This window comes from Mauremys mutica, chromosome 3, assembly GCF_020497125.1.
Source record: "Mauremys mutica isolate MM-2020 ecotype Southern chromosome 3, ASM2049712v1, whole genome shotgun sequence".
Taxonomy (NCBI): Eukaryota; Metazoa; Chordata; order Testudines; family Geoemydidae; genus Mauremys; species Mauremys mutica.
In genome coordinates, this window is record NC_059074.1 from 161,880,546 (window position 1) to 161,900,127 (window position 19,582).

Here is a 19,582-nt window from a genome sequence, read left to right on the forward strand (position 1 = left end):
TTTGGTACATAACAAACATAACACAGGATGTGGGATCAATAAATTAGTGTTCTGGAATAAAGATATTGTTTTACTTTCCTTTTTCTGTTCATCTATCTGTCAAATGCCCTTCACCCTTGTATCTAGGCACCAGGCAGCATCAGAAAGTCCATCAGCAGAAGGGAGAAGGGTAATCAGAACTATCCGTGTATATCCCTAGCTTATATAAAACATGTTCTTACTACTATATCCTCATCTTTCCTATGCCTCATGGTTATGCCCATATGGCACCTTGTTTTAATAAGAGGATAAGTTCTTTGGCCCAAGTACCATTTCTCCACCCTTACTTTGTATAATGCCCCAAACAACTAGACCCCGATCACAAGGGAGCTCTAGATACTACCTTGAACCAAATAATAAGTAATCATAATCATGTCTGGATAACAAATTACCTAGTTTGCACAATTAAAAATATGTAATGAAAATGTCAACAAAAAAGCATGCTAAAATTAGTGCGGTTCACTAAAAAGGATTGCCTTAGACCATGCTAAACTGCTAAGAAAATGACTGTAGCCATGCCAATGATATATATTTTCCATTTAATTTGTATTGAACATGTCAAGCATTTACAAAACAGTATCAGGAGGTTTCAGAGTAGCAGCCATGTTAGTCTGTATCCACAAAAAGAACAGGAGTACTTGTGGCACCTTAGAGACTAACAAATTTATTTGAGCATAAGCTTTCATGGGCTACAGCCCACTTCATTGGATGCATGCAGTGGAAAATACAGTAGGAAAAGATATATATATTATATATATATACACACAGAGAACATGAAACAATGGATGTTACCATACACACTCTAACAAGGAACAGTATGTGGGGGGTGGAAAATAAACATGCGGAAACTATGTTTATTCTCCCCTCCCATTGTTCCTCACACCTTCTTGTCAACTGCTGCAAATGGACCCTTTTCATTACCACTACAAAAAGTTTTTTTCTCTCCTGCTGATAATAGCTCACCTTAACTGATCACTCTCTTTAGAGTGTGTATGGTAACACCCATTGTTTCATGTTCTCTGTGTGTATATATCTATCTATATATCTTCCTACTGTATTTTCCACTGCATGCTTCCGATGAAGTGGGCTGTAGCCCACGAAAGCTTATGCTCAAATAAATTTGTAAGTCTCTAACGTGCCACAAGTATCAGGAGGGTGACAAGACCTATTCATTCACTTGATCCTTAACTACTGTGATTCCTGGTTTCTTGCAGGGTTGAACTGATCATGATATTTATAGCTGCACTGCATTGGGATTTTTTCACTTGACCCTGAAGCAGTAAACAGGGACCATTGGTTAGATGAATATGGGAGAATTCCATCATTGCTTTCCTGTGATAGCAAGGGGCAGAGAGTTTGGTCGACCTTAGTCTTTTCTACAGTGTCTGATGTTTTCATGACTTTGGCCACTCACAGATTTCACACATTATAGGTAGTGGAGCTCTGTGGTTTACAGTGCATATATCTGCACCCCTTTCCCATAATTTTGGTCATAAGCTGAAAAAAGAGAAAAGAGACAATGTTTTAAATATGAGTTTTTACGGTTCATTGTATTGTATTTGCCTAAAAGATCTACACTTCTTTTTACCCTGGATATCTTGGCAGCATCCATCAGGCCATCTATCCATCACTGCCTCATCACCCACGACTCTTTGTCGCTTCCAATAGATTGTTCATATATTCATGGGACTAGGATGCTGATTGTGCATTATTTACAATTGGATTTTTTCCATCCTTTCCTGATGGTGAGCCATGTTTCCAGCTGCTCCGAACAATGTTCTTGGCAACAAAGAACAGGTGCCTGCAAAGGTTCTTACAAGTAGTTCATCATTGGAATTACTGTAAAGTAGAACTTGTCATTTTGGATTAAATTGACTCTAGGTTCTCTAAAAAGAAAAAGGAGTGGTGGTGGTGGTGGTGGTGTGTGTGGGGGTTATGACTAGGACAAAACAACAGTAAGGATTATTTTGCAATGAAATGTCATCAACATTTGTAACATATGTGGGTGTAGTTTTAGGGAGGGTCATACAAAATAATTGCTTTTTCTCAAGTTTGTGCATGTCATAGCTACCATGTGTTATGGCACATCTAGAGTTGTCTGGAACTGTTAATTATGAATTGTTGTGCTTAGTTAGTGTTTGTAAAGCATTCTGTAAATGAAAAATACAACACAGAGGCTGAATGTTATTAGTAAGCTTGATCCTGACTATTTTGTACTGCACATATAACCGTCTCTCATTTTCTCTTGTTTCCTGTGTTGGTAAAAATCTACTAGGTTAACCAGCTTCCATGCATTGCAACAGACAGAACCTTTTCCAAATCACTTGATATTGCTTGATTCAAGATGAAGAATAATGTTTTTCCCTCTCTCATACCACCCAGATTAATTGGAACTCTGAAACCTTGTCTCATAGCAACTCTGCCTTGTTATACATGGAATTCATTTACTGCTCTCAGCTCAGCCCGTAGTACAAACTAATTCGCATCACTTAATTGTTACATGTTCTTCAGCACCATAGGTCACTATTGCTCAAGGGAGGCTAACAGTAGAGCTAACTTGCTGACTTAATCTCTGGGACTTCAGAGGGTGGTTTCTGTAGTGCAGGGACCACATTCCCTCATGTAGGTTTATTTACAGTTTATGTTGTTCACACACATTAAGTAATTTCTAGCAACTTTGGCTGGAACGCTAGTTAAGAGAGTGAACTCAGATGGTCAGCATTTCTTCATCACATAGACATGCACTACTCATAACATATGGTGACAGTGAGGGCCGGATTAACCTTTTGTGGGCCTGGCACCAAACATTTGTGGGCCCTCATGGAGGCAATGGAGCATGGCACCGGGAGGCCAGTCAAATGCACAGCACCCTGCACAACACCACCCCTGCCCACAGCCCCACCACAACTGCCCAGCATCCCCCAGAGAACTCCCACTCCCTAGTGCCCTAACACACACAGATCCTCCCTGCCCCTTCACAGCCCAGCATCCCCCCATATATCCCACAGACCCACTCACCTAGCTCTGCTGGGAGGCGACTGTGTCTGCTGCGCTGAGCCAGCAGCACAGCCAGGCCTGGTCACAGGGCCGGGAATCACTCCGTTCCCTCGGGAGTGGCACAATCAGCCGGGCCAGCACCTGCCCCAGCCGGGGTCCCTCAAGACGCACTTGCCTGGAGGGGCCCAGCCAAGCCCTCCACATTGTCTCCCTCCACACGCCTGGCTGAGACTGGCCAGGCTTCTTCACCAGTCCCAGGTGGCTCAGCTCCGGGGAGACAGGTGGGGCCCCACAGGTGGTGGGAAGCAGAGACTGCCCAGAGCCGGAGGTGCTCTGGAGTCTGGCCAGGGGACTGAGAGGAGTAAAGGGTGGGTGGAAGGAGCCAGCGGGGTCTCAGGGTGCATTACAAGCGGAGCAGGCCGGGGCCCCTTCTCAGCCTGGGCCCGGCTCCATGGAACCACTGAAGCCATTGTAAACCCAGCACTGTTGACTCAACCACCCAGTACTTTTTTAGGAAAGATATTTATTGTCTGTTTGCACGTAAACAAAGCCCCACTACTCTTCCAGCGTGCACCTGAGTTCACATTTTGAAGAGAAATATTTATTCTACCATCAAAGAAAAAGATAACATTTGAAGGGCTCTATTCTGCTGCAAAAGCCACTGACATATAAGAGGTGATTGTGAGTGAGTGAAGTGGGGCTACACCAGTATCAGTTGCTAGAAGTTTTGAATTTGATTCTGCTTCTCCTGGAGTCAGTGGCAAAACTCCTATTTATTCTACAGCACAGGCTCCAATCTCCTTTGGAGCACACACCCAGAGGAATGGCAAGTACTGGTGAAGAGTGTATTCCTTGCAGTCTCAGAATGCCAGCTGGTACCGAATGGAGGCTAACGGGCAGAGCTTTGGCCAATCCCACCTTCTTTGGGAAATCAAGCGCCACTGATGATACAATGACTCCAATATGCCTTGAGCTGAGTGAGATCAAGCCCTAGATCCCAGGCTGCCCTACATGCAGGTGCACATGACCTCTTTTCCCATCAAGAAACTATGCAAGAGTAGCTAGAACTGGACTGTAAATTGACAGTTCATCTTTCTTCTTTCCGTCTATTCTGCATAATCCTCTTGATAGTGGACTTTGCTCCTGGTGAATGATCGCTATTGTTTTTCTCTGTAAAGGGCTGCAACATTTTGGTGCTATGAGCATGTGGCCTACCTGAAAAATATTTAAGCTATGAAACATTTTTCGACTTTCTACTTCTGGTTAAATGTGTTATTAATACTCATTTTGGCATCAGCCATAGTTGGCTGTTGTCAGGGTTTTCTTGGCTTCTGTTGTTCCTCGAATGCTTTTCAACATATGCTATGGCAAACTTGAAAGGAGAATATATCTATACCCAATGTAATGTTCTTAGAAATTATTCTCTGCATTCATATGAATTGGTTTTATCCCTCTCAGCCTAGCATATCCCGAATCCTACAGTAAAAGTACATGGCCAGGTTCAGAGGAGAGGGGGATGGTGGCGTACTGTAGGGCAGGTCTTCTGTTTTGGGGGGCTTGTTAATTTAATTTTTTGAGGTTTATTTTTTAGCTATTTTTGAGTACAGAGATGTTCTTAAATCAGGGTTTGGGAGTGGGAGCTCTTTGTATTTGCTATAATGAGTAAATGTTTATATCATAGCATATACATACATGTCATATACATTACTCATTACAGTGATATATACTGTAACGAGCAATCGCTTTCTATTGTCCCCTAGGGTGCACCAGCAAGATCTACATGGACCAATTAATGCACAGCCCATTAGTACACTTTAGAAATCACATCCCCCCATGTCAGCATTACTGCTCCCTGTAGACAAGACTTTAAAACAATAACCATTTCTGGTGGAGTTTTTGGTGTTTATTGGATAAACACTGATCTATTTATTTATTTGTATCAATGGGGTTTTATCGGTATTTACCAGTCTAAACCTAAAACCAGAAGCCCTAATTGTAGGTTATATATCAGTAAATGGGGATTAAGTGGATGTAAATCTGGAGCAACATCATTGATTTGTACTTACATTGATCTTAACAAAGATCTGGTGCAATAAAGCTAAGGGACTCTAATCTCTGACCTGTTGATACGTAAATTACACCATTTTAAAGGCCTGTTATTTATTGTTCAGAATCAGCATTTTTCAACATCAGCAGGGGAACAAGATAAAGTTACTCTTAGCCTCAGCCCGTCACCACTTATACTCTAAGTATAAGACAAGAGGAGATGGGGACAGAAAGACGGGGGCTGGGACTCCATTAACTAAAATATCAGACTGGTGTCTTGAATCTACAGTAACAGTTCATCAATAGCTATGTGAAATGCTGTTTATCTTCATCAAAATCATTCAAATTAAGACCAGGTTTCATCCACAGATTTGTTGGGTGCAGAAATAATGATTCATAAACAAATCCCAGTGTCATTTTTAACATATCAGATTTTGACGGGAAGGAATTTTCCTCCAGGGTAGATTGGCAGTGGCCCTGGAGGTTTTTCGCCTTCCTCCGAAGCATGGGGCAGGGGTCGCTTGCTTAAGGAGTGGGTGGATCGGCTTATGTGGCCTGCATCTTGCAGGAGGTCAGACTAGATCATAATGGTCCCTTCTGATCTTGAATTCTATGATTCTATGATTCTATGATATATATCTATATATATGTATCTATATATATATATAGATATATATATATGCACACAGAGAGAGAGAGAGAGAGAGATGGCCAATATAATTAATAAATTGTAGGGAGGTTAGAACTCCTGCCTGACTCCAATTGTAACAACATGTGGGCTTTATTTCTCAGTAATATTGGGGTCAAATCTTGTTTTCCTTGTTTGAATCCTTGTTACTGGCATTTTTCTCTGTTTTTTTTCTTTTCTATATTTTACACATTTCAAAATAAAGCCATAATCATTATGTTGTGTTTTTTAAAAGATAGAAATCGAGGAATATGTGTGACTGCAACTGTGGATTCAAGAGAGGACTAGAATCTAGACTGGCTTCCTGGGTTTATTAATCCTAAAACATCCCTTTTTCCAATACAGTTGAACCCTGTTATGTCGCCGGCCTAGGGGTTTGCCAAAAAGCGTCGAGATAACCGATGATCGAGATAAACCCCTATCCACCCCCCCACCCCTGAACTCCCCTGCCCTCTCTCCAACACCCCCTCCCTGCCCCCTTACCGCGGTGCCTGCACGTGGCAGGATCCGGCGAAGCGGGACGGGGAAGCAGGGCCGGGCAGCCGTGGACGGGGACCCGGAGCCGGGCAGCCAAAGAAGCGGGACCCGGTAAGCGGGCCGGGCGGCAGGCGAAGCGGGACCGGGTAAGCGGGTCGGGCGGGCGGGCGGCAGGCGAAGCGGGGACCAGGTATGTGGGGCCGGGTGGGCGGGGACGGGCAGGGACCGGGTATGCGGGGGCGGGCGGGCGGCGAAGCGGAGCTGGGCGGGCGGGCGGGCGGCGAAGCGGGGACCGGCGAAGCGGAGCTGGGCGGGCGGGCGGCAGGCGAAGCGGGGACCAGGTATGCGGGGCCGGGCGGGGACGGGCAGGGACCGGGTATGCGGGGCCGGGCGGGCGGGGACGGGCAGGGACCGGGTATGCGGGGGCGGGCGGCGGCGAAGCGGAGCCGGCGGGCGGCAGGCGAAGTGGGGACCAGGTATGCGGGGCCAGGCGGCGGCGGGACCGGGTATGCGGGGACGGGCGGGCGGGGACTGGCACGGACCGGGTAAGCAGGGGCGGGCGGGCGGCGACGCGGAGCCGGGCGGGCGGGCGGCTGCTGACGCGGGGCCCAGGGATGCGGGGCCGGGCGGGGAAGGGCCGGGACCGGGTATGCGGGGACGGGCGGGCGGGGACGGGCAGGGACCGGGTATGCGGGGGCGGGCGGGCAGCGAAGCGGAGCCGGGCGGACGGGCGGGCGGCGAAGCGGGGACCGGCGAAGCGGAGCCGGGCGGACGGGCGGGCGGCGAAGCGGGGACCGGCGAAGCGGAGCCGGGCGGGCGGGCGGCAGGTGAAGCGGGGACCAGGTATGCAGGGCCGGGCGGGGACGGGCAGGGACCGGGTATGCGGGGCCGGGCGGCTGGGGACACGGTGGGTCGGGGACGCAGGGAGCCGGGCGGCTGGGGACGCGGGGAGCGGGCGGCTGGGGAACCACGCGGCTGGAGAGCCGGGGAGCGGGCGGCTGGGGACACGGTGGGTCGGGGACGCGGGGAGCCGGGCTCGAGATATTAGGGTTCGGCGAATCGACATAACGGATGAGAAACCCATAAGACAAAGAGGGAGTTTGGCGGTTCCACTTGTAAAACGTCGACTTAATAGGATTGGCAAGTTAACCGAGGTCGAGATAAATGGGTTCGACTGTATAAGATATAGTCCAAAAGTGTTCTGGTTGAGATTTGTCTGAAATCCCAAGGCTTATCTTAGATTTCTGCACATTTTCATAACAGCAAACCTTGATGGACGGACCAAGAACTTTAAGATCCTCAGATGGAAGGCACTTCAGGAAAAGAAGGGTCTCTTTTTGTCCCTAATATTCTCCCCACTGCTGTGCAATGCAGAAGGAAGCAAAACTGTAAGGGGGTCATACAAAAGGGAAAGGAAGTCACACAGAATGGTCCCCCCTCACTTCCTAGAGTAGTTTTCAAATGATCTACACATTACTGCAGAACTCATCAAAATATGTAGAGCATAGCTAAGATTAGTTCATGCTCAGCAGCATTCAAGTCTGTAACTCGCCTTAGAACATAAAAATGGCCATACTAAGTCAGACCAATGGTCCATCGAGTTCAGTATCCCAACTCTGTCAATGGCCAGTGCCAGATGCTTCAGAGAGAATGAACAGAAAGGGCAATTTCAAGTGATCCATCCCCTTTTGTTCAGTCCCGGATTCTAGCAGTTGAAGATTTAGGGACATCTTGAGCATGGGGTTGCGTCCCTGACTATCTTGGCTAATAGCTATTGATGCACCTATCCTCCATGAACTTATCCAATTCTTTTTTGAATCCTGTTACATTTTTGGCCTTTACAATGTCCCCTGGCAATGAGTTCCACAGGTTGACTACATTTTGTGTAAAGTACTTCCTTTTGTTTGTTTTAAACCTTCTGCCTATTAATTTCAGTGGGTGACCCCTTTTGCTATATGAAGGGGTAAATAACACTTCCCTATTCACTTTCTCCACACTATTCATGGTACGAATCCTTGATAGATTGGAGGGGAAGTAGGAGCCTAGAAAACTAAAAATTGTTTTGGTGTTTTGTGAAATGTGTGTCACTGCTTCAATACCATCTACAGGGCCAGCTATTATATTTAGAACCTGATCCTGTAGTCCTCTCTAAAAGGGAGTTTAGACTCAGTGAGGCCTGCAGTCTTAGACCATTCCACTGTTTTGTCTCCCATTATGTGACAATTGTTGGCCATATTGCTTGAGGAAACTTGAACTAGTAATCCATGACTATCTCAAAGCACAGTACTGTCACTATATCAGCAACAAACTGGCATCCCTTTTATACCTAGAACCCTTCCACAAATACCCTAGCAGTAGCTTAATTCAAATCCTAGTCATGGCTTTAGGATGATTTTTAAGAATATATGCTTGGAATTACAATAGTTTACTTTGAATGACAGCAAATTGCAGATCTCTCTTCTGAAGTATTATCTTGCAGAGATTTCCAAGTTGCAATTATGCATTGCAATTATGCATTTTCTGTTTAGAAATACAGTACTTCATTATTGCTACAGGGGGAACTGTTGGCTTAATTTTGCTTTTGAGTCACTGTTGCTGAAATGATTAAGTTAATGATTTATGCTCCTGTGATCCAACAATCTCTTGTGTTTAAATTGGTTACTATGTTTTGTTTACTGTTTATAACTACCACAGTTGTTTTAAACGCCACTAAAACTACTTGCCAGCTTGTATGGTTTATTCATCCCTGTGGATTTTTACAAGCCACTGATTGATATAGAAATAAAAGCCCTGTAATGATTTATGTTTTTTAAAAAAATCCCATGAGCTATGAATAAACCACTGTTCTGCTATATAGGGGGAAAACACTAGTGACATTGAACAATGGATGTCAAAAACTACTTATGCTAATGCTTGCTTCTGGTTTTATCATAGTGGAAAGTGTGAGTGGTTTTTTTTTAAAAAGTACTCTCACTACATCAATTTTGGACTATGAGCTCACTAGTTTTTCCCTGGAGAACTTTCTCATCCATTTGCCATGTTCGGGACCCTGATTTGCTTAGAGAGACTTGCAAATGCTTGCAAATGTGGAAAAAAATATTCCAGAGTTCATTCCTTGGCAGAGAGTTAGTTCATTTTTGCTCCTATTGCACAAAGAAAATTCAGGAGACTAATTTACAGCTTCAGGGAAATCACTTGATAACAAAAGCAGGTCAAATTCATAGTTAGTGTAGCTCCATTACTTCTAACAAGAGAAGCACTTATTCTTTTCACAAGGCAAACATAGTTTAGTTAGAACTAGTAGAATTACATCTCACTGTAAAACACTCTATGTTTTTAATCTTGTAACATGCTATTGAAGTCTCCATAGAGCAAACCTATGCATTCCCCGTTCACGCTGCTAAGAAGCATTGCTTTGTGTGCAGTAAACAACAAGAGAGTTTTTCTGGTCAACACACCTCAGACCTGATATTCTGCATTACCTGCACCCTTTATACACTTTCGTCCCTTTATCTGTCCTGCTAGTTATCCATGTTGCATGTAGCTTAGTCAGTTTCTCACTGGGGAGTTTATGATTGAAACTGGAGATGACACACTAAAAGCCACTTTGCTGCAACCAGCAGACACACAGCACAGCCAGGCCCACCGACACAGGGGGAAGAGGAGGCAATTGCCCAGGGGCCCAGGTGATTTAAAAGGGCCAGGGGCCCCTGGCCGCCACTGCTGCCGCAGTAGCAGCAGCTGGGAATCCCAGGCCCTTTTAAATCACCCAGGAGGGCTGCAGGGCTCCTAGGCGCATGAGGGGTGGTACCGGTGGCGGCGAAGCCCTGGCCATGCCAGAAGATCGACCATTGACAGTTCTGCCCTGGGGCCCGGAATTGCTGTTGATGGGCCTGAGCACAGTTTTAATAGGTCACTTGACTTGCAGAGTCCATAGGTCACACTCAGGACCAGTGTCTGAGCTGCTCTTCATTCAGTTCAGAAGCAGGGGAACTAAGGTGGCCTTTGCACTCCTCAATCCTGGGTTGTCCAGCCACTGACCTGGTCTCCAGGATGAAAAAACCAGAGCAATCTCCAACTGTTCAGACAGCCAGAGATTTCTGGGGTGCAACACCTCCCCACCATGCCCTGCTATGCTGGGGTTGACTGGGGTGTAATATCAGAGTGATCACAGCAGCCTGGCACCCTGGGGACATCTCGCAACATGCTGGATCGACCAAATCTATCCTCACTTGGCATCAGACTAGTGCAAAATGGCTGCAGCAGTGCTGAGAATCAAGCCCCATTTGTTCATGCATAAAAGTTACGGGCAATACAAAAAATCAGGTGTAGGCTCTTTTGACTGGAAAAAGTTCTAATGTGTAATTTACTGCTATTGTTACTCCATGTGAAAGCAAGATAACATAGCAATTGTCAAAGTTAGACTCAGGACTCACAGTTTGTCAGACCACTCTGTTTTATTAGCACAGCGCTTCTGCTAATAACACCCAGATAATGTGAGCCCCATGCAAGACACAAACTATCTTATTTTAACAAGATAACAAAGGAAGCAGAATCAGATAAGTTTACCTGGGTTAGGCATGCATATTTTATTCCCTTACTAACTACTACCCATCTTCTGTTAATGTTTTGCCATTAGCACCATTGTTTATGCCTAATGTTTCTTTTCCTGGCACCTGTATTTCAACATTTCTTATTTCTGCTTAAAGGTACATACAACATTTCTTTAATCCATTCTTATTTTTACAATATAATTTATTCTACTTTCACACCAGTAACTGGGTAGGCATTGTTCTTCACACAGTCATGTGATAGGTTTACTGAGAGACAATATATTGGCATATATTCACTCTGAAAGCCCACAATCAAAAGGACTTAAACTGAATTTAGAATTAAATGTCAGCTGTCCCTGCAGTACACACCCACCATGACTCTTCTGCTCACCTCACCCATCGTTCTCAACAAAACAGTGCAAACAATATGAAAGAGAGACATTAGATGACATACGAAGGAAAACACAGATGTGTGAGTGAGTAGAACACGCTATCACAATGTGGAGATTGGTGTAGTTCTCCAGGATTTAGTTTTTATGAAGTGTTTGGGCCCAGCCCTGCACACCCTTACTCACACAGGTTGTGAGAAGGCACAGAGATGTGAATAAAGAATTCTGAAGTACTCCCTTTGACGTCAAGGGGCAGTTTCATTCAGGGCCTTCTCTGGGTGCTCTCCGTCAGAGAGCCCTTAGGTACCCTAAAAGGGTCCAGCTCTGATTCTGTGTGTGTGTATGTGTGTCTGTATCTATGTGCGTGTGAGTGTGCGCACTTGATTTAGCACATCCCTTAGACCAGCAGTTCTCAACCAGGGGCTTGGAGCCCCTTGGGGGGCCACAAGCAGGTTTCAGGGGGTCTGCCAAGCAGGGCCAGCATTACAGTCACTGGGCCCCAGGGCAGAAAGCCGAAGCCCCACTGCCCTGAGCCCTGCCACCTGGGCCTCAAGCTGAAGCCTGAGCAGATTAGCTTTGCAGGGCCCTGGGCAATTGCCCTGCTTGCTAGCCCCTAATGCCAGCCCTGGCTTTTATATGCTCCCCAGTGAGAAACTGACTAAGAAAAACATATTGTGCTGCAGGTGGGCCATGGAGGTTTTTATAGCATGTTGTTGGGGGGTGAGGGGGAGCTGAAAAAGAAAAAGGTTGAGAACCCCTGCCTTAGACAGCTTCCATTGATGGTGTTCCTGTGGAGCCTTTTGTGGAGATTAAAACTGCCCTCCTCTAGCAGAAACCCCCAAGGGTACTGGCATCTGCCCTCCCATAGGTGATTTTCCCTGGTGTGTAGCAAAGCAGGCTGTCAAATAAAGGGACATATCAATGAGCATAAATTGGACCCAAGTAAGATGGCCAAAGATGAACTATTCTTCACAGGGATTTGTGGAGAGATATTCTTTAGGGTTTCTCCTGGGGTGGCACAGTCATCAGTGAGTATTTCCCAATTTTGGCCATTCATGAGACATTTTTCAAGGAGGCTCCTAAGAGAAATTATTTAGATGGCTGATTCAGAAGATGAGGTTATTCTGCAGGTCGATGTGACACTCCTACCATGAAAAGAACTTCATCACCCACTATGCACAGACATGCACACACCCAGATAGCTAGAAATGTTTTCTACGGGCCAGCTGAAATTTTTAAAGACGGACCCCCTACGCTGAAAGGGACAGTGGGAGATAATCATCTTCAAAAGAAGCTGTATAAAATGTTGAGGGTACCAGTCCCAATAGGAAATCTTGGAAGGAATATTTCTCCCAAACATATGAAAACTTAAAGTGAGGATGATCTTCTACCTCATGTTCCAAAACAAATGGGCATTAAATGCAGAAGAGTTGGTATAAGTCTGTTCCTTCAGGATGAAAATGAAGGGTGATGTAGCACTAGGAACATTTCAGATAATTAATTAACTGGGAAAGTGCAAACACCTCAGATCAGCTTTAAATCGTTGGAACAAATGGGGAAAAAATCAATTTTCAAAGATGAACTGCGAAGTCCGTAATACATTTTAATGCATCACTGTTGATCAGTCAGAAGAGAGCTGTATACAGGAGTCTCCAGTGAGGCATGAGCTATTTTACTGCCTTTTACCAAGAAACAAAATTGCTTACTAAGAGGGCAGTATAAAACAGTATATTTTTTATAATTCAAAAATGCTTTTTTAAAAAGTATGTTTTATTCCTGGCTGTAAAATCTGTTATATTAGATGAATGACTATGTAATTACACCTCCAACTTTTAACTGTAATATCAGGAGCTGATTTTCTTCACAGCCTTTGCTTTATTATGGAATATAAATGCTGGCTTTGCAAATATAATCTTAAACAGCTTTTACTGAAAGAACGTCATAAAACCTAACCTGGAAACAGGTACGACATTTTCAAATCTTTTCTCTTTAACTCTAGAAACACTCTTTGCCGTTAGGTTTTCTCCACTGTATACAAAAATATACATCTTGCGGGCATAGCTACTCGGGGGATTGGTAACCTTTCCCCTTTATGGTACTGGCCAAAACCCAACTCAATGTTCCCATCCTGTAAGGGGCTGAGCACCTTCCACACAGTCTGTGGGGATTGAGAAAACCTTGCAGGATCAAGCCCCATATCAGTAGCAAAGGAAATTTGTTGCTGTCTGGTGGCTGTGAAGTGGACTATGAGTTTCATGGTTTCAGTCCATTCCCTTGTGGAGAAACCCACATCACAAGACCACTGTAGGTGGCACCAATTGGCACCCTTGTTGACAGGCCCATAGAGAAGCCAAGGAGTAAATGGGAACGGAGATTGAATTATCTTCCTCCACCTGGACAGTGTGTGGCCATGTTTGGGTTGAGGCACACTGGCAAAACAGCATGGGAAGCCTGCAGTTCTATAGCCCTATTCTGCGCCTGCTCCATGGAGAGAGGACATCACTCTCCAGGCATAGGTGCTGGAACTAGGAGTGCTGGCTTGTAGTGGTTTCCATTATATACAGGGTTACAGTTTGGTTCAATGGCTCTCAGCACCTCCCCCATTATACAGATTGTTCCAGCACCCCTGTCTCCAGCATGCCCATCTACTACTCTTCAATACACACACAAATTAAATTACATTTTCTCATTGTTTTAAAGTTACCACTTTGCAGATCTTATGATCATTAAAGTCCTGAGGCCTGATTATCTCCTCCATTGCACATGCAACACTCCCCTGGAAGCCACTGCAACCAGGGCCGGCTCCAGACCCCAGCGCGCCAAGCAGGCGCGTGGGGCGGCATTGTCCTGGCAGGGCGGCATTTGGCATTTGCCTGCGGGAGGTCCACCGGAGCCGGGATGAGCGGACCTGCTGCAGGCATGACTGCGGAGGGTCCCCTCTTCCCGCGGCTCCACTTGAGCTCCTGCAGGCATGACTGCGGCGGGTGCGCTGGTCCCACGGCTCAGACGGAGCTCCCTCAGGCATGCCTGCGGATGCTCCACCGGAGCCGCGGGACCACGGGACGGTCCTTAGGCACTTCTGCCCCAGCCGCGGGACCGGGGAAGGGTGGTGCGAGCGGCGCGGCGCACTGCCCTGCTTGGGGCAGCGGAATTTCTAGAGCCACCCCTGACTGCAACTGATGCATTAACCAGCTCCCAGAAGAAAACCTGTGATCCATGAACACCTGCACTGATAAACTTAGGCCCTACAACCTGTATTTCATCTGCACAACTTCTGTTCAATCCTTGACGCCTTATTTTGAAGCTATGTTGATTACATAAGCTGAGGATCTGGCCCACTATTTTTATGGGGAGTACGGAAGATAAGATCTCTTGCTTTTTGTATTCCCGCTTAGTTACTGCACTGAAATGCCTGAGCCACTTATCAGCCCAGAAATTTTCTCTGTTTCTTTGTGCTTCCCACTGTCAATTAACTTGTCATCAGCAAATGTAGGTTTTGCAGTTGCGCTCTCACACTCCTTAAGGCCATTTGTAAACATGGTAAACCATAGGTGCTGAGTCCTTGGGTGCTCTGGGGCTGGAGCACCATGGGGAAAAAAAAAGTAATGGGTGCTCAGCACCCACCAGCCACCCACCAATCAGCTGCTCAGTGGGCCCAGCCCATCAGCTGTTTGGCAAACCCCACCAATCAGCTTTTTGGCAGTGGGCAGGAGGTGCTGCGGGGAGAGGGCAGAGTGGGGGTGGGAAGAGGCAGAGTGAAGGTGGGGTGTGCTTGGGGGGGAGAGGGAGTGGGAAGAGGCAGGGCGGGGCCTTGGGGAAGGGGGCAGAGCAGGGCGTGGGAAGAGGTGGAGCAAAGGTGGGGCCTCAGGTGGGGGAAAGGGCGAAGTGGGATCAGGGCCTCAGGGCAGAGCGGGGAAGGAGCACCCACCTGGAAAGAAGAAAGTCAGCGCCTGTATGGTAAACGAACCCAGATCTTATTATTGCAGCACACCACCCGGTACCTCTCCCTACTCTGAACTCTTCACTTTCCCTAACACCTTTTGTGTCCTGTCTGCAAGCCAATTTTCAAATCTGCAATGTTTGTACTGTCCTCTCGCTTTTTATACATGGGGTTTGAGGTGTGCCAGATTATACCTGGCCCTGATGTGAGGTTGTAGATGTGGGGGAAGAGGCCAGAGGGACCCTTCCTCTCTTCCCTCTCCCCACTCACTTTGGCTCCCTGCACAAGTTCCAGGCACAATTGAAATCCCTGTACTTAGCACTGCCCCCTCTGGGCCTTATCCATACTCCTCTGAAGTCAATGAAAAGACTCCTATTGATTTCAGTGGGCTTTGGATCAGGCCCTTGATACCCCCACAGGGACACCAATCACCCCAGAGAGGGTGGGAGAGATTGAGGAGGAGGCTGGACCATGGCCCCATGCCCTACTTTCCAAAGCGAATCAGGTTTATTGGGAGGAACAGAAGAGCAGGTTGTAGCTTGCACATGTTCTCCTCAGGCCAGAAAACTGAGGAATGACTCCTCCCTCCAGAACACCCTGAGGCAATGAGGCTCTGCCTTGTGCCCTCCTCAGGGATGCGGCTAAGAGCCACAACCTAAACCTGAATTGGCAATGTGAAGTGTACAGGTGTGTAGCATGTGGTAGTAAAGGACAAAGAATGAGTTATTTTAAACCTTGTTACCTCTTTCCTAAGGAGTAAAGTGTAAACGATACTTCAGAAACAGAGAGACAACTATCCATAAATAGTTAACACTTCACAGTAGAAGAAACTAGGTTACACCAAGTTACCAAATGCTTTCTATAACACTATAGTCCTCTCCAGTGCACAATTAAAAAGGTTGTTCTGCATTGAAGGACTGGTGTTGACATCACAAAGCAATAGACTTTTCTATGAAAATTTTGCTGTTCTTTTCCTCCTGAGATCCAATAAAAACTGTCTGCATTGAATTTCCCCTGGTTTCACTTCCACTGCAATGTTAAACACATACTAATATTTATTTATGCTACACTGTCTGAATACATGAATATGTAACTATAAACGGATACTTTTATTTTCCATGGAAGTTGTGTAACTAACATTTTCCAGTTACTGTTTATACTATTTTTTAAAAAAATCTAACAAGTGGTTTTCCTTAAGGAGCTGGGGGGCATGGATCAGCGTTCACGTTGCACTCTCCCTCAGTACGCGGCTCAAGCTGGGGAAGCTAATGATCCAACCAGCGGACCAAATTCGGTAATGAATCCTGGTCATGTGCTGCCTGAGCCATGTTGCTCATACGCTAAGACGAAGGAGCTTTAGCAATAGTCACGTGGTACAGCACCAAATTAGTTCCCATACATTTGGTGATGTATATTGCAAACAAGTCATACTTGCATTCCAAAAGGAATCTCGATGGTCCCTTATTAGAGTATAAAGTTAATAAATCAGATTTTACAGACAGGTACCTTCCTGGATCCTCACCTATAAATTACCCTGAGAGCTACTGTACGGCTGCTGCTCACTAGGTCTTCCATAGTCACTCCTGCTTCAGGGCCTGATTATCCTCTTATGTGTAAACCTTGTGCTCAGTCTAGTGTTAAATGTCCCAGGCAGTGGGGCTTCCATCATTTCCCTGACAGAACATTTCAGAGATTAATAACGCACATTGTCAGGGAACGTCTCTTCCTATTCAGCCTACATTTCCTCCTTAGTTTCATTCCCCTACTCCTAGTGTAACCCTTCTGCCAGGTGGAGGCAGCAGCAACCAGGGCCAGGTTCAATATCTAGTATTCCATTGATACAATACAGAACCAGCTCAAGCCCCAACCCAGTAACCTGGGAAAATTAGACACCACCCTGGGGCACCTCTGAGAGGCAATACTTCCCCACTCACAAACACACAGTCCAAGTGTAGGAAAGAAAATTTTAATAAAAGGAGGGAAGTAACTTGGCGTTAATTTGGGAAAACACCGCAGACAGGGTTCATAATCATAAACCATTAGTAAAAGATTCACCCCCAAGCAGGTTGGGCAGTGCCCTTTTCCCCCTCAGGTCCTTAAGTCCAGCAACCCAAAAGTCCCTTTCACATGCCCGACCCTTCTCTGCACCACAGTCACAGTTGCTGTCATTGGTCAGTGCAGACCACAAGTTCAGGGCTGCACCTGCAGAGTTCATCTCCCACCTGGGGGGGGGGGGGGGTAAAGAGGCATCTTACTCACTCTGCTGGTGGCTCACCAGCCACCTGCTCACCGCTCTCATTGTACTCCTCCACCAACCACCCACCACCCTGCTGGCTGCTTGTCATGCCTCTCTGGCACTGCCCTGCTGGCCACGCTTCACACCTCTCTATTGCCACCCTGCTGGCCCCTCCTCATGCCTCTCCGCCACCACCCTTCTGGCTGCTCATCATGTCTCTTCACTGCTGTCCTGCTGGTCACTCATTCACCAGCTGACTGTCAGTCACCTTCTGCCTCGACCTCTGCACACCAGTCTCTCAGTGATTTTCAGCTCTTTTGCAGACTGACAGTCAGCTGGTGAATGAGCTTCAGAAACACTGCCCTATCTCAAGTGATTTTAGCTCTTAGCAGGCAGGGTAGAAACACAGTCCTACTACAACTGGTTTCAACTCTGATTGAACAATTAAAACAACAAAAGAAGCTCCCAATGAAGCTTATTTAGCTCTATTATTTGAGCAGTGGGGAAGAATAGGTTAAGCCAGTCTAGAGAGAACCCATGGAACATTGTGCAGCCTCCTGACCAAGACTTCTGTCCCCACCCCTCTTACTTTCACAGGGCTTTAGCAGTCAAGCCCCTGGCTCAATGAGGTCCTCTCCACTAAGGATGATCCCTGTAACAAGGTCCTCTGCCCACCCCTCTTCCTGGGGCCCTCTGCTGCCCCCATAAAACATAGAGGCTTCTCCTTCTGCAGCACCCATGGCTTTATTTACACATTTCTCCCACTACCAGTGATATACTATATCCTGCTTGCAGGCCTTACACTCGCCTCTTCTACCCAGAGTCTGCCTCAGCCCAGAGACTGACCTTCCCCAGGCCATCTCCCTCCTTCTGGCTGCCAGCCAGCCAGCCTTTATAGCCCTTGAACCCTCAGACCTGCAGGTGCAGCCAGTTCCAGAGGCCAGGCACCAGACTTCTCCCCAGCCCTAATCTATTTCCCCTGATTGGGGCTGGCTGAGCAGGGGCTAATTAGGTGCCTGTGCACCAGCACTCTGCTACAATCCCCCATTCGGAACATGTTAAGCACAGTCCTGCTTCCCTGCATTCCCACAATAATCACAACATTGATAACAGCATTTCACTACCCCTTCATTCAGTACTACCTTGATTTGTGACCCAAGACCAGTCAAGTTGATTATAATGAGCAAAACACCGCTCCATCTGCTGAATATCTAAGCAAATCTAAGCAAAGCAGGAGCAAACCGTATTTACATCACCACACCAGAGTCTCTCCCCCTCCCAGCTAGCTGTCAGGGAAGCATTCATTCAGATCCTGCTTACACTAGTGTATATCACTCTAGATATTTCCTTTGCTACTTAGTTACCAAGAATCAAGAAGTACCAGAATTCAAACAGCTTTCCAGCCCTGCTTGCGAGACCCAAGATGGTAAAATACTCCAGATTTCATGCAGATATGCATCCAAAAGTTTGTGTATCTAGCCAAATTCTTGATGGTCAGCCATCACTAACCATGGTATTATAACAAATTCATAACCACTTAGTATGTCACAGTTGTCACTGAGCTGCACACTATGGTGACAACAGGAAAGAAATCACCTTACCCAGCAGAAAAAGCACAAGCCTCTGACAACCAGAGAAAGAAAATTTTCCAGGAGCTGTTAATTCTGTGGGGCCCATAACACAGTTATCATTCTGCCCAGTAGAGGGCAGTGGTACACACAGCCCTGCTAGTTCCTTACACATCACCTTCTAAAACAACGTGCTAATCAGCAAGAACTAGGCATGCATGCTTCAGTTGTGCAGTCTGAGTTGCAGGATGGCACTCAACTGGGAGGTCATTTTGGAGAAGCTCTAGGGGTTTTCCGATACCTTTTCCCCAGTGTACAGAGAGCACATATTTCCATCAGGGCTTGAGTTAATATTATAATATTTCTCACAGACTATGGGCCTCATTGTGTCAGGTGCAGAGCATCCTCAGCTGCCACAGACTTCACTAGGAATTGAAAACACTCAGCACAGGGGAAAGCAATGCAGGCACAGGGGAAAACAAGTTGGCTAGAAACTGACTATGATTTTCAGGGGTATAAGGCCTTAGGCTAATGTGAGTAAATATTATGTCTTGAGTCCTGTACTGCACCTCTCAGGAGGCACAGCCCTAGAGGAACAGAGACAAAGCCGCCAGAGGAGATTAAGCCAACTTTATACCCCCCTCCTTCA